This window comes from Sturnira hondurensis, unplaced genomic scaffold (genome assembly GCF_014824575.4).
Source record: "Sturnira hondurensis isolate 20B ecotype Veracruz unplaced genomic scaffold, ASM1482457v3 Scaffold0013299, whole genome shotgun sequence".
NCBI lineage: Eukaryota > Metazoa > Chordata > Mammalia > Chiroptera > Phyllostomidae > Sturnira > Sturnira hondurensis.
Genome location: NW_028085930.1, coordinates 3,085,672 through 3,100,713, shown reverse-complemented (window position 1 = coordinate 3,100,713; position 15,042 = coordinate 3,085,672).

The following is a 15,042-nucleotide window of genomic DNA, read 5'->3' as shown; positions in this document are numbered from 1 at the left end:
AGCCACGCTGTTTCCCCCATCCACTTCAGTGTCTCTTTCTGAAGCCCCAGGCAGTGCATAACTGCCACTTGTAAAGGTACCTGAATGGCCTCTAGTACTTTTGAAATTTCTGCTGCACGCTTATTCTCCTTTTTTATTTGGAGGCTAACAGTTCTTTTTCCTTCCAGATGGAACCATGTGAGTGCAAAATTAGGAAAGTTTCCCTGGAGTCGGTATACACGTTCACGCTCTTTGTGCACAGTAGTTCCAGTGCCCTCATCAATGCAATCAGTTCAGCTTTCTGAGCAGAGGTTCCCGGCAGCAAGGCCTTGGCCTCCACTAACTCCTTCAAGAGCCACAGTTTCACATCCAGCCTCTCTGTTTCCTCTGTCCATGGAACTGCTTCCATCTGCATAAACAGTCCAGTCTGCTTCTTCTAGAGGATGGTCCTGTAAATCAATTCTGCTAGAATACTCTTCATCAGTTATTTCAGCACAGTCATGTATTAGCGTAGCCAAGTCAGGCTCCAGGGAAAAGAGAGGCAGGATTTAACTTACTTAGTTTTGAGGGAGTCATTGGGATTGTCAAGAAGAATGGCTTGGTACCTGCCCCTTCTTCCAGCAGTGAGACAAATTTTTCCCTGTTGCTCCAGCAGGCTCAACACTTGCTGGGGTGCAAAACTGGTCCAGGCTGTCCCAAGGAAAACTTTCCAGCTTCCTGTAAGAGCTTGCAGGTGGCTGCCAGAGCTTTCAGGCAGGCTGGCCACCCCTGGACAGTGTGATCTAGTTTCCTTGACAAGTGTGTGATGGGCTGTGAAATGTCACTAAGTATTTGGATGAGGAATCCTAGGGCAATGCCCTGTCTCCCATGCACTTACAATTGAAAGAGCTTCAGTAGTTTTGGAAGCACCAAGGCTAGTGCAGAAGCCAGGTGCACCTTCAGGGACTCAAAAGCCTGAGTGCACTGCCTTGCCCAGTCTACAGGGCTATATTCGGGTCCCTTCCAAGTTTCATACAATGCTTTAGCAATGAGTCCAAAGTTTGGAATCCAAAGCAGCAGTTTCTTGCCATCCCCAGGAATCTCCTTAACTGTTTCCTGGTATTGGGAGGGGTCCTTGTTGCACTGCCTGCACTATATTCAGACTTTTCTGCTTAGGGATACCTTTCTTCATTCCCTGAAGGAGGCATCTCCTATAATGCTCTGAGTGAGGAAGACCATTCCCATGAGATTCCCAGTTGGGCTCAGTTAGAGGTATTGCTCTGGGAGGGCTGAGAGCCCCATCTGGATTTTCTTGGTGCAACTTCTGAGCCTCTTCATTTCCCTTATCCAACACCAGCCTCTGCTCATGCCCCATAAATAAAGGATTTTATAAGGCTCGTATGTCTGCCCAATTGTGATGATGGATTGTGCAACCTGACTCAACCCAATCAGTGATTTTAGCAGGATCACCCCCATGAGAAAGGTTTGAGTTTTCCTAGCTTAACAGATCCAATGTAGAAAATGGAGTAAGTGCCCAGTAACACCCAGCAGGCTGGCCCTCTGGCCCTACTCACACTGGAAGTCTCCACAAAGGATATTGCTCTGCCCAGGTAGGGGCTTTTCCTCCACTGAATTTGGTTCCCTGATGGGTTCAAGACTGTGACTGAATTCTTGATGTATTTTGGAGATAAAACTCTTGTCCAAGGTATCATTTGCAAATACATTTTCCCATACAATTGGTTCCCTTTTCGTTTTGCTGATTTTTTCTTTAGCGTGCAGAAGCCTTTTATTTTGATGAAGTCCTGCTTGCTTATTCTTTCCTTTATTTCTCTTGCTCTAGGGAACATAGCAGTGAAACTATTGCTCCACGGTATATCTGAGATTTTCCTGCTTGTGCTGTCCTCTAGGACTTCTATGGTGTTGTGACTTATATTTAACTCTTTTATCCACCTTGAGTTTATTTTTGTGCATGATATAAATTGGTGATTGAGTTTCATTTTTTCTTTTTTTTTGCATGGAGCTGTCCACATCTGCCAACACCATTTGTTGAAGAGGCTATTTTCACTCCATTTTACACTTCTGCCCCCTTTGTCAAATATTAATTGACCAAAGAGACTTGGGTTTATTTCTGGTCTTTCTATTCTGCTCCACTGATCTATGTGTTTGTTCTTGTGCCAGTAGCAGACTGTTTTGATTTGTGTGGCTTGTAATATAGTTTGATATCAGGTATTGTGATCCCTCCTTTGTCCTTCTTTCTCAAAATTGCTGCAGCTATTCGGGTCATTCATGGTTCCATATAAATTTTTGAACAGTTTGTTCTATATCTGTGAAATATATCATTGGTATTTTGACCGGGGTTATGTTGAATCTGTAGATTGCTTTGGGCAGTATGGACATTCTGATAATGTTACTTCTTCCAGTCCATGAATACGGTATATGTTTCCATTTGTTTGTGTCTTCCTAAATTTCTTTCCTCAGCATTGTGTAGTTTTTTTAGTACAGGACTTTTACCTCCTTGGTTAGGTTTATTCCTAGGTACTTTATTCTTCTTGTTGCTATATCAAATGGGATCTTTTTCCTGGTTTTTGTGTGTAATACTTCCTTGTTGTTGTACCAAAATACCACTGATTTCTGAGTATTGACTTTGTATCTGGCTGTTGTGCCAAATTCACTTATTAGGTCGAATTTTTTTTTGTTGTGAAATCTATAAGATTTTCTGTGTACACTATCATGTCATGTACAAATGATGACAGTTTTACTTCCTTCTTTCCAATTTGGATGCCTTTTATTTCTGTTTCTTGTCTGATTGCTGTGGCTAGGACTTCCAGTACTATGTTGAATAGGAGTGGTGAAAGCGGGCATTCTTGTCTTGTTCCTGAGCTTAGTGGGAAAGCTCTACATTTTTGTCCATTGAGTATGACGTTGGTTGTAGGTCTCTCATATATGGCCTTTATTATGTTGAGGAATGCTCCCTCTATAGTTACTTTGCTGAGTGTTTTTATCATAAATGTGTGCTGTACCTTATCAAATGCTTTTTCTGCATCTGTGATATGGTCATGTGATTTTTGTCTTTCATTTTGTTTATGTGCTGTATTATGTTTATTGATTTTTGAATATTGTACCATCCTTGCATCTCTGGGGTGAATCCTACTTGATCATGGTGTATGATCTTTTTAATGTACTGCTGGATGCAGTTTGCCGGTATTTTGTTGAGGATTTTAGCATCTATGCTCACCAGCTATATTTGCCTGAAATTTTCTTTCTTTGTTATGTCTTAATCTGGTTTGGGGATTAGGATGATGCTGGCTTCATAAAAAGTTTGGGAGTCTTTAATCTTCTTCAGTTTTTTTTTCTAATAATCTTTGGAATAATCTGTTAGCTCTCCCTTAAACGATTTGTAAAATTCTCCTGTGAAGCAGTCTGGTCCAGAATTTTAGTGTATCAGAAGCTTTTGATTACTGTTTCCATTTCATCAGCTGTTATTGGTCTGTTCAGGCTTTCTGCTCCTTCTTCATTGAGTTTTGGAAGATTATATTTTTCTAGAAATTTCACCTAGATTTTCAACTTTCTTGGCATATAGTTATTTGTAGTAATTTCTTACAATCCTTTGTATTTCTGTGGTATCAGTTGTAATCTCTCCTCTTTCATTTCTGATTGTGTTTATTTGGGTTCTCTCTCTTTTTTTCTTGATGAGCCGGCTTAAAGGCTTGTTGATTTTGTTTATCTATTCAGAGAATCCAGCTCTATGTCATTGAGTTCTGCTCTGATCTTTGTTATTTCCTTCCTTCTACTTGCTCTAGGCTGCCTTTGCTGTTGTTCCCTGAGTTCTTATAGGTGTAGAGTTAGGATGTTTATTTGAAATGTTTGTATCTCTTTAAAAAATTAATTAATTAATTAATTAATTAATTAATTTCTGGTTTGACCCGGTCAAACTAAAATATATTTCTAATCACTGTGTTCAAAACTGACTATTTTTCATTTTTTTAAACACACAGCAATAAAAAAGAGAAACACTAGGGATGGTTTATTTTTCTTTCAATACTTTTAGTCCTGCTTTAAACTAGTACATACAAAAAAAGATCTATACAAACATTTTTAAACTAGACGTACTCATACCCCAACATTCCTATAACGAAGTCATTTTCAGACCTGAGGCCAATTATATAATGCCAAATCAAATCACTGGGGAGCTAGGACTTTGTCAGTCAAGTCAAATTATAAAAATGTTTTTTTTTTAACTTTTTAAAAAAAATTTAATTCTTATTCAAGTACAGTTTTCTGTTTTATATTCCCTGCCCTGCCCCCTCCCCAGTGCTCCCCACCTCCCTCCCATTTCCACCCCCCACCTTAATTATTGTCCATGTGTCCTTTATACTTATTCATGTGAGTCCCTCCCCTTTTCCCCTATGATTCTCTCTCCTCTCCTCTCTGGACCCTGTCAGCCTGTTCCGTATTTGAGTGTCATTGATCATATTTTGCTTGCTTGTTTTGTTGTTTAGATTCCTGTTAAAGGTGAGATCGTATGGTATTTGCCTTTCACCACCCGGTTTATTTCACTCAACATAATGCTCTCCAGTTCCATCCATGATGTTGCAAAAGGTAGGAGCTCCTTCTTCCTTTCTGCAGCATAGAATTCCATTGTGTAAATGTACCATAGCTTTTTGATCCAGTCATTTACTGATGGGCATCTAGGTTGCTTCCAATTCTTGGCTATCGTAAATTGTGCTGCTATGAACATTGGGGTGCATAGGTTCTGTTGGATTGATGTTTCAGGGTTCTTAGGATATACTCCTAATAGTGGAATTGCTGGGTCAAAAGGCACGTTCATTTTTAGTTTTCTTAGAAAATTCCATGCTGCTTTCCATAGTGGTTGTACCAGTCTGCAACCCCACCAACAGTGAAGTAGGGTCCCCTTTTCCCCACAACCTCTCCAGCACTTGTTGTTTGTTTTCTTTGTTTATGATAGCCATTCTGACTGGTGTAAGGTAGTATCTCATTGTGGTTTCAATTTGCATTTCTCTGATAGCTAGCCATATTGAGCATCTTTTCGTGTGTCTCTGGATCCTCTGTATGTCCTCCTTGGAGAAATGTCTGTTCAAGTCCTTTGCCCATTTTTTAATTGGGTTGCTCATCTTCTTTGAGTGGAGTCGAGTGAGTTCTTTGCATATTTTGGAGATTAAACCTTTGTCTGAGGTGTCATTGGCAAATATGGTTTCCCATATAGTTGGTTCTCTTTTTATTTTAATACTGTTTTCCTTAGCCATGCAGAAGCTTTTAATTTTGATGAGATCCCATTTGTTTATTCTTTCCTTTATGTCCCTTGCTCTAGGGGACGTATCAGTAAAAATCTTGCTGCGTGGAATATCTGAGATTTTCCTGCCAATGTTCTCCTCTAGGACTTTAATGGTGTCATGGCTTATATTTAGGTCTTTTATCCACCTTGAATTTATTTTGGTGTATGGTGTAAGTTGGTTTTCGAGTTTCATTTTTTTGCATGTAGCTGTCCAGTTCTCCCAACACCATTTGTTGAAGAGGCTATCTTTACCCCATTTTATGTTACTGCCTCCTTTGTTGAATATTAATTGACTATAGAGAGTTGGGTTTATTTCTGGGGTCTCTGTTCTGTTCCATTGATCTATGTGCCTGTTTTTATGCCAGTACCAGGCTGTTTTGATTACAGTGGCCTTGTAATACAGTTTGATATCAGGTATTGTGATCCCTCCTACTTTGAAGTGTTTCTATCTTTTTTAGGTAGGCCTGTATCACTATGAACTTCCCTCTTAGGACTGTCTTTGCTGGGTCCCATAAGTTTTGGGTTGTCATGAGTTCATTTTCATTTATTTCCAGAAAGTTTTTGATTTCTTTCTTATTCTCATTCTTGACCCATTCATTGTTTAATAGCATGCTATTTAATCTCCATAATTTGAGAGTTTGGGGTTTTTTCCCTTGAGGTTGATTTCTAGTTTCAGTCCCTTGTGGTCAGAGAAAATGCTTGTTATGATTTCAGTTTTCTTGAATTTGTTGAGGCTTGTTTTGTGTCCTATCATGTGGTCTGTCTATGAAAATGTTCCACGTGTATTTGAAAAGAATGTGTATTTTGCTTTTGGGGGATGAAAGGCTCTATATATATATCAGTTAAGCCCAATATCTTTGTTCAATGCCACAATATCTTTGTTGGTATTTTGTTTGGAAGATCTGTTCATTTTTGACAGTGGGGTATTAAAATCCCCTACTACAATTGTGTTGCTGTCAATATCTTTCTTGAAGTCCTCCAAGATTTTCTTTATGTATTTGGGTGCTCCTATGTTTGGTACATATATATTTACAATGTTTATATCTTCTTGATGGATTCTTCCCTTGAGTATTATGAAGTGACCTTCTGGGTCTCTTTTTATGGTTCTCTTTTTGAAGTCTATTTTGTCTGATATGAGTATTGGTCGATGTATCTCTTATGCATTGACATTTCTCTCCCTCCCTCTCTCTCTAAAAGTAAATAAATAAAATGTTTTTTAAAAAGGCTGAGTAAGAAACAATTCTCTCTGCCTGACTGTCTTTGAGCAGGGGCATCAGTTTAGACTTGGACTCAGACTAGAACTTACACCATCAGCTCTCCTGGTTCTCAGGCCTTCAGGCTTAGACTGGAACTCTGGCATTGACCCTTTGGGGTCTGTAGTTTGCTAACTGCGGATCTTAGAACTGAAAGCACACCAGAAATGTCTCCATAATCACATGAACCAGTTCCTAATAATACATTTCTCTTTTTATATTCTGTTTCAGAATACATATATCTTCTATATAAAGCAAATGATTACAGATTTTGGTATGGAGAGTGGTTCTAGAGGAACAGAATTTTAAGGATGAGTTTTCTGAATTGATTCTGAAGTTTCTGAAATTGGTTCTCTAATATGATTAGATTAAAAGATGCTAAATGACTCTATTTCCTATAATAAAGAGAGCATTGCTAATCTATGGCATGATTTGGCAATAGGAGATACAGAAAATATCTCCATTGGATACTCCTAATCAATAATCAACTACTTTACTTTTAAGAAGCAAGGAGGTGGATGGCTGTGTACATAATACTTTCAAACAGATTTGAAAAGTAATGAATATAGTGAAGTTGGTTGGTTGCTGCTAATGTCACTGGATAAAGTAGCAAAAGAAAAGGAGTCAACTCAGGATTTGAATTCCCAGCTCAAATGCCACATAAATGACCTTTGTGTGTCCTGAGGAAAACTCTTATCTCATGTAAGCTAAGATTTCTGAAACTCAAATACAGAATCTCATCCTGTGGTTGGCTGAAATGCAATACAAATTGAACTCCCAGTCTTGCAGGGTACCTGCTGTTAATGTGAGGGCATTGACTTGGAAAAGAATGAGATCCTGTAAGTTGAAGTGGGGATGTGTGAGATGACCCTGATGAAACTGGGGACATTCAGCCCCTAAATTCTGATGAGTCATCTTTACCCTCCAATGGAAGCAGTGAAAGGATTTTCCACTGAGGGACTTAACCCCGAATGACTGAGGAAACTATAGTGGCTTTCTCTGAGGCAGTTGTCATGCAAGACAATGCTGATTCTCCTCAGGACTCACCTCCACCACTGGTCTTTGCTTCTACACCAATAACTAGACTGAAGTCCCAGAAGGTCCTTAAAGATGAGGTGTAAAGTGTTGCCCTTGAGGAGATATGCATATTCCAAAAGAACTGCTTGAGTTTTCTAATTTATTCAGGCAGAAATCAGAGAAATATGTGTGGGAATGGAGATTGAGGGTGTGAGATAATGGTAGAAGGAACATAAAGTTGAATCAGGTCAAATTTATTGATAATGATACTAAGCAGAGATTCCAAGATTATGTTGCAGCTCAAGAGTTAGGAAGGGTTCTAGCAGTTTGTTTGGTTGGCTTAAATGTGGACCAAAAAGCAGCCTCCAGTGAGCAAATTAAAAATGGCCGACCTTCCTTGGCTTAATGTAGAAGAAGGAATTCAAAGGCTTAGGGAAATTAGAATATTAGAGTGAATTTGTCTTTCAATAGCTACTCACCCACACAGGAGGGTCCAGAAGACATCTTCCACCAGTACTGTAAAGAATAAATTTGTGAGGCTCTGTGATCATTCTTCTCTGCAGACCAGACCTTATGGTGGGAACCTAAATACAATGGGAGTAACTGAATCTGGGGTGCCAGGAGCCAAGTGGTGACATTCAACCACCAAAGGCAAGGTGGATATGGTTAGCATAATGGATAGCCAAGCCAGAATGGTGGTCAAAATATTCTGACTCACACAGACCATTGGCATTGGCTTGTTGGTCACAATGTTCCTAGAAGCCTACTAAATTTTTACTTGATCTGTGTAAGCAGAAAAGTTCTAGAGCAAGGGAGCAAAAGTCTAACTTAATTCATAAAAACAGACAGTCGTGGCCCTTTAATAAATTCCCAAACTTCAGCCAGTTTACAGACTTAGAACTCTTTGAATGAAGGAAGGCTAGGTCCTCTTTAAAAAGGACCCTGCTGTGTGTGTTATACACCACTGAGTCATCTCCAACTCCTGAAGGCCCTATTAAACTCATGTCTACAATGCCCTGTTGTCAGCAGCTCTGCTCAGCTCCTGTAGACTCAGGTCTATGGCTCTTTTATGGAGTCTCTATCAGGTTTTTATTCTTTTTTTCCCACTGCCTTCTATTTTTCTAAGAATTATTGTCTTTTCCAAAGAACGCTGCCTTCTCATGATGTGCCCAAAGTAGGATAGCTTCAGTTTTGTCCTTTTCATCTTCAGTAATATTTTGGGCTTAATTTACTCTAGGACCCACTTGTTCATCTTCCTGGGTCTCCAGTTTGCAGATCTTGTGACTTAGTCTCCCATACCATGTGAACCAATTCCTTCCAATTCTCTTCTTTGCCCACCACCATATATATGGCTGGTTGTGTTTCTCTGGAGAATCCAGACTGGCACACAGCTGCAGCTACAACTTTCCTTCTTAGTCTCTTGTTTTCCCAGACAATGCTGTGCACTCTGCTTTCATAGTCCCTTTGGCCTTCTCAAAGTTAGCCTGATGTGCACAGTTTTTGTTCCTCAATAGCAGGGGACACACATCAGGCTCTCTGCATAGAGTCCTAAGATTGAGTTTTAGGGATAAACCTCCTCTTCTCAACACTTCCCTGGGAACAATGAAATGTGGAGCACTCCAACAGCTCTCTCCAAAGACATCCTCTTCATGAATCCTCTAAAATGTCCTACAACTTAATCTTTTTTATGTCCCCATAATGAGTGACAGATACAATATTTGAATATTATTTTTAGGTTTCACATCATGTTACATATTGAAGAGGTAAGGAAGGAATAGCATTTTTGCAATGAGACCAGGACATTATTAAGTATAAACAGGTAGTTAGAAAAATTATTTCTATTAGAAATAGAAAGACTATAAGTAGGTTAAACATCAGGCTAGAATAGCTGATGAGAGATAAGTGAATTAAAAAAGAAATGAAATATAATACAATACCAAAAGATGAAGAAATGAAAAATTTAAATAAGAAGTTGAGAGTCATTTAAGATACATTGAGAAATTTCAACACCCATCTGAGAAGAATTCCTGGATGAGAAAACTAGTGAGAACTTAGGAGAGGGAATGGCTAAAAAATTTCCATAATTAAATAAAATTCCAGTTCAGAAAAGAGTACTGATTATGATGGGGGCAGTATAATAAAAACCAAACAATCCTTCCTGAACACCACCACACCTCACTAGGAACAGAAAAAGAAGATCCAGCATCAGTGTAGTTGAGAGCCAATATCATACTGATCACATTCCTATGGCAAGAAATATGTGGGTTGTGAGAGCTTCCTGCTTTCCCTCAGCCCAGGGTAGGAGACTAGGGGACATGTGACTGCAGTCTCCATAACCTTCTACTACTTTTTTTTCTCCATAAACTGATTAAACAAACCCTTTTTTCCTTAAAATTTTAATAATATATTTTATTGATTATGCTATTACAGTTGTCCCATTCCCCCCTTCATTCCTGTCCACCCCACACACCCCCTCCCACCCACATTCCCCCCCTTTAGTTCATGTCCACGTGTTTGGTCTGTTTGTGCTTGTTGTGTAGAGGGGTGGAGCCTTAGGTGTTCACCAAGGCCGGGCAACCCAGTTGCTGGATTGTGACACTGTATGTGGGGGTGGGATCAGAGAGGGAACAATGGCACTTGCTCTGCTCTCTCTCAGATTTCAGTCCCCTCTGCTGCTTTCCACAAGCAAACTGGGCCCCTCTGATGCTGGTTCCCAGGTGGGTGGGCTTGTGTATGTTCTAGGACAATGAATTCTCCTGTGAGGCTGGGAATCTCTCTTGGCACCTTTTCAATCGGTGCTTTTAGGCTTCATTTCCCAGTGCTGGGGCCCTGGGTTGTGCGGTCTGTCTTGCTGACTGTTTCTGTCCGGTTTATCTGCGCATGAATGTGTGACCACAGTCAGCCAACTGCCTTGCAAGCCTCACTGGGTCCACTCGTTTCCTCTCTGAGCCCAAGGCCTGCCAGCCACTGCCTTTTCCTGCCTCTACCGTTGGCCACAGACTCTGCCCCTGTTACCAGTCTGGATGAATGGTTGTCAGACTTCTGTACAGTTCAATTTTCTTCTGTTCTGTTTGTGTTTTTGCTTCTAAATCTTTGCTGTGTTTAATTTTGGTTATGTGAGGAGGGTAGTGGCACACCTATGCCTCCATCTTGGCTGGATAAATAAACCCTTTTTTCACTAAAAAAAAAAAAAGATTTTCTGCTTCTTCAGGTCCACATGCAAGCTTGTGATGAACTTGACACATCTGTTTTTAGGGCTCAGACACATGGTAAGTACAGCACATGGTAGAGACTTACTTCAGGGGATTTTCTAAGTGTTGAGGCTTGGCTCTGTGATTAGGTCCCTGCTGATTCAGGTCTTCTAGAAGAGATAGAAATGAGAACAGGGTTGACAAGCATAAAAACAGCAATCCCTCATCTCCTGTGACAACTTCTAATTTCTATTGTATTGCATAGTCTTCACAGGCAACATTTTCAAAGGCTGTAAAGAAGAGAAAGGGAAATAAGTTAAGATCTCACTAGCTTTTCAGTCCTAAATCTTTAGTCTAATTAAATAGATCTCCAAAAGGAATATGATGAGGTCTACCCAGAAAAAGTCCAGGCATTGTTAATATAACAAGAATGATTTGTGTGACATCAGTGTAACCTGGTAGCCAAGGAAAGTGAACTGGAATGCGCATCTGTGAACAATGATGACTTCACTGTACTAGTCAGTGGGGGTCCTAGTATATGCTGGTGAATGAGCATGTATACTGTGTGGCCATTGTATTCAAAATGACTGAGTGAGTAGAGCAATGAATCTGCATCAAATTTCACATTAAGCTTGAACATTCCTCCATGGAAACTATTCAAATGATTCAGAAGGCCACAACTATGGGCAACTTGTGATTGGTAGCTTCATCACAATAATGTACCCACTCATGCATCACATCTCATGCAGAGGTTTTTTGGCAAAACGTCAAATCACCCAGGTGACTCATTCCCCTTATAGCCCAGATTTGGTACCCTGAGATTTCTGGCTTTTCCCAAAACTAAAATCACCTTTGAAAGGCAAAAGATTTCAGACCATTGGTGAGACTCAGAAAAATATGATGGGACTGCTGATGGAGATTGGGAGAATTGTTTGAGGTCCCAAGGTATACACTTTGAAGGGGACTGAGAAATTGTTTTCCTATGTACACTATTTCTTGTAACTTGTATCTTCTTCAATAAATGTCTCCATTTTTCATGTTACATGGCTAGATACCTTTTGGACAGACCTTGTACATTCTTACAGTTAAAAGTCCAAGCAACATGGAAGACTATAAAACAAAAACCTCCTTCTTTCATTCCCTTCCTCCTTTACCCTAGGCATGAGCTTGTTAACATTAGGGGAGTCTCCTTCCAGCTCTTCCTCTGAGATGGGATAATATGGGAAATATCACCAGTGGTAGTTCCCCCATCTCACACTCCCTTTACTCTGCGTCCCTCCTCTGCTCCTGATTTGGGAAAGTAGGTGGGAAGGTACTCATTGCTATAGGAAAGCTGTCACAGTGGAATCATAGGCAAAATATGCCCAATTGTTGAATTCTCATTCCAGATACAAGATAGAAAAAAATGAGCAGATTATATATTGATATTTCCCCACTTCTTCATAACTATAGACTAGATCAAGCAGGAGGAGGAAGAGGGCAGATGGGGAGGAAGTAATGGAGAAACAGTCAGGGTCTCTAACAGGGAGGCCCCTTGTCCTCCTCTGGGTATTATATTTACATATAAGGGTGCTATAAAATTCTTCAGATATAGTCTGGTGACTCAGGAACAGAGGAGTTAGTGATAAGCTTCCATCTGAAGATTTGGGGAGCATATACCTCCCCACTTAAAATATAATCTGCAGTGGGCCTCTAAACCTAAGGGCCAAGGTAGGGAGAGAAAACTTCTGCGTTGACTAAGTTTAAATACAAAATGCATGACTTTATCTAGGATTGACTACAATCATATTTCCTAACACCATGGGGAATGGAGACTTCAAATAAAGGTAAAATTGGATTATGAAACAATAGCAAAATCTTGTCATGAACACCTGTATTTTTAGGGTGTTTCCATTTTTTTTTACTCCAAATACTGTTGCAGTAACTATCTTTGCATACTTGTGTGAGTATGTGTAGGGCGGATTTCTAAGTCAACTGTGAAGTTGAATTCCATCTGGGCTTTTGATTCTATTCCCCCATTTCTCTTTCTTGACTGCCTGGCTTTATCCTGAGAGGGGATGGAAGAGTTAGGGCTTCAATTTCTCCCTCTGCCTGCCGAATTAAGAAATATGAAATGTGGGTTTGCCTATCATGAGGCGTTGAAAAGTGAATATTTGTTTCTTACATTGTCTTCTAAATACTTATAAGTACTACTTGCAAATACTGTGTCTTATAAATACTTTATATATACCACTTTATAGGCATCGTTTCCCTTTTCTAAGTGTAGTTTCCCAAGAAACTCCCGCCTACCTAGCTGTAGTTCCCTAAAGTGCCACTAGGTGTCAATGTAGGTCTTGGTTGATGCGGACTCAGAGCTCCGTTTAATTTGGTTCAGTCCCCGTAGAGCCTTATCGTCCTCTCCCGCAAAATAACAAATGTCCGCTGTGCAGGGCACTTTCCTCAGGAAGGACTCCAGGGAACCCCGGAGTTTGCATGCGAAGCCGAGGGAGCGAGGGGATGCTGATAATGATATTCAATGTCTAACGCAGTCGCTCACAGGCAGAGCGGGGGTCCCTCCCAGCTTTGATATATGAGATTATTATGGAGAGGTAATGCAGGCCAAGATGCTGTGCATTAGCCCCTGCATGTGGATTCCTGTGCAAATTGTGAGGCTCTGCGGAGCAGAGCTAGTCGTTTCACGGTGACGAGGAGGGGAGAGGAGTGGTGTGATGGGGACAACCAGGTCCAGAGAACTGCCACGGGGGTCAGGCACTCTCTCTGTTCTCAGCAGTAGCGGGTTGGGGCTCTTTCCCAGGATGCGGAATGCGAGGGGAGGGCCCTCTGCCGGGTCCCCTCAGTCCTGTGGTGAAGACAGAGCACACTCGCAGGCTGGCAATGCCTTGGGGAGGTAGCCAGAGGGGCTGCCGCCTCATTGTTACTCTACACCAGACCCTTGACTGAATTAGTGTTCAACTTATGTAGAGGAGATCTTCAGTCCAGGACTTCATGAAGGTGACAAAAGAGTAAACCGACCAGTGGGTTGGCACTCTGGAGTGAGGTGTGGGTAGGGGTTCCTCTTCAATTGCCCTCTAAGGACAATGGTGGCCAGGCTGGTAGGAGATTCCCTAGGGAGCTGGCAGCCCCCTAGACAGGCTGCCAATTAAGTTATCTTTCTTAACTTCTTCCAGCTTGTGCCAAGCCTCTTTCACTGCCTACTCTATTTCAATTGTTATATATTGCTATATTTTCAATAGCTATATATATGTGTGTGTGTATATATATGTATATATATATATTTGTTTTAAAATTCTTATATTTGAATCACATCACAGGCTTGAAATAAAAATTTTATGACCTTGTCTTAACGTTTCTACCCACCCTGGTGAGTCCTCACAGCCTCTCCCTAAGGTCAATGAGAATCTCCTCTTAAGACCTTCCTATCCTACCTCCATGCTGTTCCACGACCACGGGTGGGCACCGAACTGTGGTCACTGCCCCGGGCATTCAGGCCGAAGTCTGGTCCTAGATGGATGGGTGCCTGTCCCCTGCAGAGTGAGCTCTCTCCCTGGCATCAATGTTATGTACTCACTTTCTGCTCATCCTCTCAGCTGCCATCCTTGGACCCCAGCCCGGCCCCAGCAGAGTGCTCTGACAGCTCTGACTCTCCCCTGGTAAATCCTCCGACCTCAGACTTCAGACCTCTGGCTACAGCTTGAGTCCCCACTGGCAGATCATGCTTCTTTTTCCATAGATCTGTCCACTGTGTCAGCTTTGTTAAGCTCTGGGTCCCAGAAAACCCTGCCCCACCACTGCAGACTCTCCACCTTTCTTCTGAGTCCGCAGATTAGGGGTGTCAGGCAATCCTGCTGCCTTCCTCTAGGACACCAACGGTGAGATATTATGTACCTTATATCCCCATGGGTACTCAGCATCCTCTTCTGAACTACATATAATATTATGTAAGTCCTTAAAGTGCATAACTTAAAGGGGACCCCAAGGACCGAAAGATGACTTGCTCTCCTCACCCAATGAACTAAAACAGGTAGCCAGTGTCATTTGTCCAATTTCAGGCTCACTTTGGACCTACTTACTTTGATTGTTGACAGAAAGCTCTTCATCTTTGTCTCTGCAGATAAGCTAAATCTGTAAATACTGACTCTTTATTCCTTGATTTCTGTAGACAGGCACATAGGTGACTCTGCTCTATTTTCAAATGAGTGAGTGCAGGGTTCTTGCTCAGGACTCTGTGGAATGACTGGTTGCCAGCTNTGTATATATATATATATTTGTTTTAAAATTCTTATATTTGAATCACATCACAGGCTTGAAATAAAAATTTTATGACCTTGTC